Below are 7,873 nucleotides of genomic sequence, written 5' to 3' on the forward strand. Positions count from 1 at the left end.
ACAAAAAAATAAAAAACTGAAATTCAAAGGGAACCTCAAGCATGGGACATGTGACGGCGGCATCATATGGTATCGGCTGGAGGCACCACTTAGCGCGCTCCAGACCACCAAAAGTGACCCCTCGAGGTTCCTCGAATGGAGTCACCATTCGTTAGTGACTCCCTGGATACTGACGAAACAACGACAATTTTCGTTGGGCCAAAATCACTTGTTACTATAACTTAGGAGTCCAGAGTGACATGGCCAAAATCGGGCGCTGCTAGGGAGCAACTTATTAACGGTACCACTTGGAGGGTTCCCGCAGAGGTCATGTTTTTTTACCTAGAAGCACCTCAATGATGCGCCCAACAGCCACCACGTGTGCTGGGCACACCCTCAAGATTTCTTTTTTTTTCCTTCTCGACGCATGTTTTCGTTTTTTAATTTTGTTTGTTGGTTCTTTTAGCTTTTCAGTTTTTGCTTGGTTTTGGTATAAAAACATTTGGAAGCGGTGCTTTTCCGCGAGCGAAAAACATACTTATGCTTTTCAAAAAGAGAAAGAAATAGTCCGTGCTTCCTGAGTTGTGCTTCTCGAAAATATAAAAGCATAGTTGTGCTCCCATGAGAAGCACCAAAAAGAAAAAGAAAAACATAGTTGTGCTTCCCAGAAAAGAAAAGGCATAGCCGGTGCTTCTCGAAAAAGAAACAAAAATTGTGCTTTCCGTGTGTGTTTGGTAGCAGTCCCAACCTAGCATGGTTGTTCTTCTCTGATATATGCTCAGTGTAGACATGCTGAGTACATGCATTTGCTGATGTTTGGTAGCGGTCTATGTGCTGAGACATGCTAAGCTGAGACTCTGTTTGGCAGCTTGAATCTGTTTAGACATGTCGATCCGCACTGTAGCAACCGAGATTTTCAAATAAGTGACAAAACATTTCAAAAATGTGAACAATTTTTTGAAACATGAAAAAACATTTTTGGAAATTAAACATTTCTTGATATTCTAAAGTTTTTTTTAAAAAAAGTAAACAAATTTGAAAGTTTGAATTTTTTTAAAAAATAAACAATATTTGAAATCTGAAATAATTTTGGAAAATCAAATAGTTTCAAGATTTGATTTTTTAATTGCGACAAAAATTTAAAATTCTGAACATTTTTTGAAAATCTTAACAAATTTTGAAAATTTGGCCATTTTTCGTAATTTTTGAATATTTTGAAAATATGGTCTTTTTTGAAAATTTGAATAATTTTTTGTATCCACAACATTTTCTGAAAATTAAATTATTTTTTAGAAATTCGAACATTTTTTAAAACACATTGTCGCTCGCTTCGCTTATGCATGCTGACCAGCGAACCGCTGTTGGGGTGTTCTCTCTTCCTGCATGCTAAGAGAGTGTTTGGGTTGAGTTCGTGCATGCTGAAGATGCCCCGTGCAAACTACCAAACACACAAAAATGGGTCGGGGAGAGAAGTCTTGAGTTCATGCACCCTCCATGCACTCTACTAGACACACCCTAAGGGCATCTCCAGCCGTAGAGGCCCCCAGGAGGCATTTTTATCGCCCCGTGGGGGGCTGCCGGCGAAATTTTTCGCCTGCGATCGAGAAAATATCCACTCGTTTCGCCACCCACGCACGTATCCCCGCCACCACCACCACGCGAACCGCCGAACCGGCTGGCGCTCCGCGGCGGCGGGGTACCTCTGCTTCCTCCTCTTCCTCGAGCTCCCCTCCGTCTCCGTCGTGCCCGTCCCCACCGCCGACTGGGACAGCGCAAGGGAAGGCGGAAGCCGCGACGCTGCTAGGAGCGGGGCCGAGCTGTGGAGCCGGCGTGCGCGGGGTGCAGGCGCGAGGCGGGGGGGCGGAGCAAGGCCGATGGCGAGCTCGAGGCGAGGCGGAGCCGACCCGACGCAGTCCGGGCCGCTGACCAGCCAGCGAGCGCGGTCTGGGTGCCCGAGGCGGCAGCCGACCAGCCGGCGAGCGGGAAACCGGCTGGCGCGAGGCGGCGAGCGGGGCCGGCGTGGAGCGGAGGGGGCCGCCGCGAAGCGGAGGAGGCCGGACGGCGACGCATGGGGCCGGCGCGAATCGTGGGCGGGAGGAGCTGTCCCGCCGCGTCGCCACGCCCCTTCTCGGCCCTGGTCAGCCGGCGCGAGCAGCTCCGCGCGCCGTCGTCCGTGGAGGCGGCCTCGGTGGCGCACAGCACGCGGTGCAGGTTCCGGGACGGCGGGGCGGAGCACGAGGTGACGGTGCGCTGCCGCGGCGACCGGCGGGGCGCGGCGTCGAGGGGCGAGCACGGCGACGGGGAGGTGGCGGTGAGCATGGACGGGAAGAGCATAGTGGAGGCGCGGCGCGTGGGGTGGAACTTCCGCGGCAACCGCACGGCCGTCCTCGGCGACGGCGCCGTGGTGAAGGTGATGTGGGACGTGCACGACTGGTGGTTCGCCGGGGGGCTCGGCGCGGCGCAGTTCATGGTGAAGGCGCGCGGGCCCGGGCCGGCGGACGGCGGCCGCGTGTGGATGGACGAGGAGCTGGCCAGCAAGGGCCAGCCCCCCGCCGGCTTCTTCCTCCACATGCAGTGCTACGGCGGTGGAGAGCGACACGGCGAGGAGCTCGAGGTTGCGGAGCCCTCGGCGGCAGCCTCGTGGAAGGCCAGCTGCTGCTCCCCGGCCGGGGCGCATGCATGGCACCAGGTGCATGGCTCCGGGCCAGGGCCGCTCGTGGCCTCCGCGCTGGGGGCCGGCCGTGCTTGCATGCTCGGGGCCGGCGCAGCGGCGGCACGGGGCCAGCGACGGGCGCCGGAGCGAGGAGCAGGGGGGAGAGGAGAGAGCGCAGAGGAGCGAGGAGCAGGGCGGCGTGCATGCGGGAGAGAGAGAACAGAGATTGGCTTTTTTTGCATGCATTAGGTGGGCCTAGAGAGGAAAAGATGGAGAGAGAGAGAGACAGAGAGGCTGGCAGTGGGCCTTTCACGGCTAAAACAAAGCGCCGGCGCCCCCAGCTGCCCCCCCCCCCCCCCCGCTTTCCTTCCTGGTTTGCATTGCGTGCGCCGGCCATAATTTTTGTGGCGAAACGAGACTCTGGGATCACGGCTGGGACGTTTTTTACTCGCCGGTGCTAAAAAAACGCTCCTGGAGGGCGTCTGGGGGCACGGGTGGAGATGCCCTAAGAAGCACAACTCCAAAAAAGGGAAAACACACAACCATGCTTCCAGAAAAAGTGAAAAGCACAATTGTGTTTAAAAAAGAATAGTTCATTCGGTTGTAGTACTAAGAAAGGTCAGAGGCTACACTGAGGAACACAAGCTTGCACTGACTAAAAGCCTCTCCTCAAAATTGTCTTCCACATCTAAACATGGCTATACCTATAGAATATAGATACATCCATAGATCCACACGAAGAAACAACACAACTACGTCTAGCATTCATCCCATGCATGCTTCTTGCACTGAGCTCATGCATGCAGATGCAGTTCTCGAGACGACTGCAGGCGTATGTCCATGCAGGGACAGCGCTGGGAGCAATGGATGAGGCACAGCCCTTCTAGTTCCATGCACAACTCGCACTCAGGCCCACGGTCTCGGCACCAGGCCACGCAGCTGCAGGAGGTCGGACAGCGCAGCTGCTGCATACAGCGCCCGCAGTCCCCGGCAGCCGCCACCGCCGTCGCGACGTGCATGGCTAGCAGGATGCAGACCGCGGCGACAGCGACGGTCACCTTGGTGGCAGCGGTGGCACCGGCCCCGCAGGGAGCCATTGTCGTTGGCCGGAGATGGGGCAGGCTAATTCACAATTCACAAAGCCAGCTAATAGCAAGGTGCTACTGTTCCAGTGGTGCGGATCAACGGATAATCTAGCCAGTGCTATTTATAGCTGGACAGTGGACAACATACATCAGAGATGTATACAGTGGATAATTTAGGAGGTGGTGGAATACCTCGTGATCCGATCCGATCGTTGCCTGAGAAACCATGCGCAGGTAACGTGCATGCGCATGTGTATTTGCGTACGAGCCGCGATGAGCAAGTTAAATGGAGTATCATGATTCTCTTTGTCTGGCTGCTAGTAAGTTCCTGAGTCAACTGGCTGCCAAGTTTTTTTTTTCTGTGGGACCAACTAGCTGTTAGTTAGCCAACACCAAGAACAAATTTCAAAAATGTTTCTTCATACACAGCGTGCGGTCTTTTGGATTGGTTAGAAAATCTCTCGGATTGGATTATGGTGACAAGCTTGGGCGGTACAGGGAAGGCCCTAAACATTTCTTCTCGGGCCAAAATTGGGCCAGAAACGGAGACATTTTTGTCGGGAGAGATCGGATACTGACCGTGACCGGGTGTAAAAGTAGGGTTCACTTACTCCCTCCGTTCTAAAATAGACGACTCAACTTTGTACTATCTTTAGTACAAAGTTGAGTCATCTATTTTGAAACAAAGAGAATAGGTTTGAGGGGATCACACACCTCCAAAGGGTGCTGCTCATATCTTTATATAATGATGAAAGGATAGAGATACAAATACAAAGTATATACGGCAAGTCAAGTCTATTTCTATACAAGAAGGAATCTAACACCCTCCTTCAATCTTAACCGTAGTCAAGAAGGTTGAGATTGCCCCGACATACTTCAAACAAAGGAAGGGGCAGCGGCTTAGTGAAGACATTAGTAAGTTGATCTTTAGAGAAGATGAACTTGATTTGTATTAGCTTTTTTGCAACGCGTTCCCTCACAGAATGAAAATCAACTTCGATATGCTTTGTCCTTGCGTGAAAGACAGGATTAGATGATAGAAAAGTGGCGCCAATATTATCACACCAAAAAACCAGAGGCACATCTTGAGGGATACCCAATTCTTGCAGCAAGGACTGTACCCAAATGAGTTGAGCTGTAGCATTGGCAACAACTTTGTACTCAACTTCCGTACTACTCCGAGAAACAGTAGCTTGCTTTCGAGCATTGCAGGCGAACAAATTTGAACCAAGAAACACAGCATATCCCCCCGTGGATCACCGATCATCGGACTCCCTGCCCAATCCGCATCAAAAAAAGGCAAACAACAACATAGAAGAAGCAGGCCGAAGATGTAGTCCAAACGAGGCAGTGAGACGAATGTAACGCACAATGCGTTTAACTGCCGACCAGTGGGTATCACGTGGTGCATGAAGATACTAACAGACACGGTTAACTACAAAGGAAATATCTTTTCGAGTGATAGTGAGGTACTGTAGACCACCAACAATACTACGATACTCGGTAGCTTCATCTACAGCAAGAAGAACACCAGTGTCAGCAGAAAGCTTCTTAGTCATAGACATGGGTATGGAAACAGGCTTACACTTCAGCATCCCATCACGGCGAAGAAGATCCAAGGAATACTTTTTCTGAGTGAGTGAGAGACCAGCAGCAGTATGTGTAACCTCCAGACTCAAAAAATGGTGAAGCGGCCCAAGATCCTTAACAACAAAGTCATGTCGAAGATTTAATATCAATCGATCAGCGGCAGTAGACGATGAACTGATGAGAATAATATCATCAACATAGACCAAAAGATACATCGTGACCTCAGGGCGCCGTAGAAGAAACAGAGACATGTCTGCACTAGCTAGATGGAACAAAGCCATGCGACCGAAGAGCTGAACTAAGACGGGCATGCTAGGCATGGGGGCGGGTGCTGTTTGAGACCATAGATTGCCTTGATCAGCCGACAAGGATGTTGAGGCCGATCAGGATCAACAAAACCAGGAGGTTGCCACATGTAAACTTCTTCCTCTAGGACACCATGGAGGAACGCGTTCTGAACATCCAACCGACGAAGAGACCAACCACGATGAATTGCCAAGGAGAGAAGAAGACGAATGATGGTAGGATTGACAACAGGACTAAAAGTGTCTTCATAATCAAGACCATAACGTTGTTTAAAACCTTTGGCAACCTGGCGTGCTTCATAACGTTCAACAGATCCATCAATATGCTACTTGACTTTAAAGACCCATTTGGAGTCAATCACATTAACTCTTGAGAGAGGAGGAACAAGTGTCCAAGTCTTATTTTTCTACAGCGCAAAAAATTCGTGTTCCATGGTATCTCTCCAGTGGGGTTTGCTCATTGCTGCTTGAAAAGGACGAGGTTCAGATGTTGGATCAGAGACCGCATATGCCATACAAGCTGCTAGCCATGCAACAGTGCCATCCTTCCATTGTTTGAGCTAAATGATGCCACTCTGACTACGTGTGTCCATACGTCGAGGAACAACCGAAGCTTGTGGCAGAACTGGAGATGGAATAGGAGTAGGTGACAGAGAGCTGGGATTCTATGATACGTCCATTTTGCATCATGTTTTCCCGCAGTTATTTATTGTATTTTGGATTGTTATTTCACTCTATGATGCAATTCTTATGCCTTTTCTCTCTTATTTTGCAAGTTTCACATGAAGAGGAGATTGCCGGCAGCTCAAATTTTGGACCAAAAAAGACTACAACAGAGATACCTATTTTGCACAACTCCAAATGACCTGAAAATTTACGAAGAATTGTTTTGGAATATATAAAAATTATTGGCGAAAGAATTACCAAAAGGCGATCCACCAAGTAGCCACAAGCCTGGGGGGCGCGCACGAGCTTGTGGGGCCCCTGGCAGGCCTCCGAGGCTCATCTTCTCCTATATGATGCCATTTTCCCTAGAAAAAAGATCAAAAGAAGACTTTTCGGAGGAAGCGCCGTTCTCTCGAGGTGGTACCTAGGTAGGAGCACTTTTGCTCACCGGTGGAGCGATTCCACCGGGGACACTTCCCTCCGGGAGGGGGAAATCAAAGCCATCGACATCACCAACAACACTCTCATCATGAGAGGACCAGTCTTCATTAACATATTCACCAACACCATCTCATCTCAAACCCCAATTCATATCTTGTGTTCAATCTTCATCTCAAAATCTCAGATTGATACATGTGAGTTGTTAGTAGTCTTGATTAAATCCTATAGCTGATGCTAGTTAGTTTATTTGGTGGAAGAATATATGTTTAGATCCTTAATGATATTCAATAGCCCTCTGATCTTTGAACATGAATATGATTTGTGAGTAATTACTTTTGTTCATTAGGACATGGGAGAAGTCTGGTTATAAGTAATCATGTGAATTTGATATTCCTTTTTTCCATAGAAATTGCTGCAGTGCTTCTATCACAGCCTAACGCACCTGCTCCTCTCCTCGCTTTTTCAGCACTTTATAAGGCAAGACAGTCCATGGACGTGCACTTATAGAGAGATGGGAATAGGACAAAAAGTATTTGGTAATATTTTTACAACAATCTACCGACTATTGCAACAAAACTTTTGCAGAAAAAAACTGAAAGATAGTTGCAATATGTTTTAGGCTACTGCTATGAATTAGCCCAGAGAAATCATCCGCTTAGCCAGTCACTGGATCTGCACGTTGGTGGCCATCCGATCGCAGCAACGCCACAGCAGTAGAGAGCGCATGACACCTTCAATTTATGGCACCCCGGCAAAGCTCCAATGCAGCTCTCATGACGGACTGCATGGCACAACAAATAGCTCCAACACATCACCGATGGCGCTGGAGAAGCTCCATTCCAGCCCCGGCGGAGCTCCAACGCGGCACTGATGGAGTCCACCGAAGCACCATTGCAACTCCAATGAAGCTCGATTGTAGCGCTGGCTATGCTTCTAGTGACCCGTCATTGCTCCATTGCAACACGACGGTGCTCCTCATAGCTTCAAGGCAACATCACCAGAGTTGAGTTCCAGCGCCTCTGTCGTCCACTTGCGGTGGTCACCACAATAGGACCATGACACTCCATTGCTGCTCGCGGAGACGGCCATGGCAAGCAATGGTCAGCGTAGAAGCTACTCTCACTTTGTGGTCTCCAGTAGTGGCGATGATCGTC

The sequence above is a fragment of the Triticum aestivum genome, chromosome 6B (assembly GCF_018294505.1).
Source record: "Triticum aestivum cultivar Chinese Spring chromosome 6B, IWGSC CS RefSeq v2.1, whole genome shotgun sequence".
NCBI lineage: Eukaryota > Viridiplantae > Streptophyta > Magnoliopsida > Poales > Poaceae > Triticum > Triticum aestivum.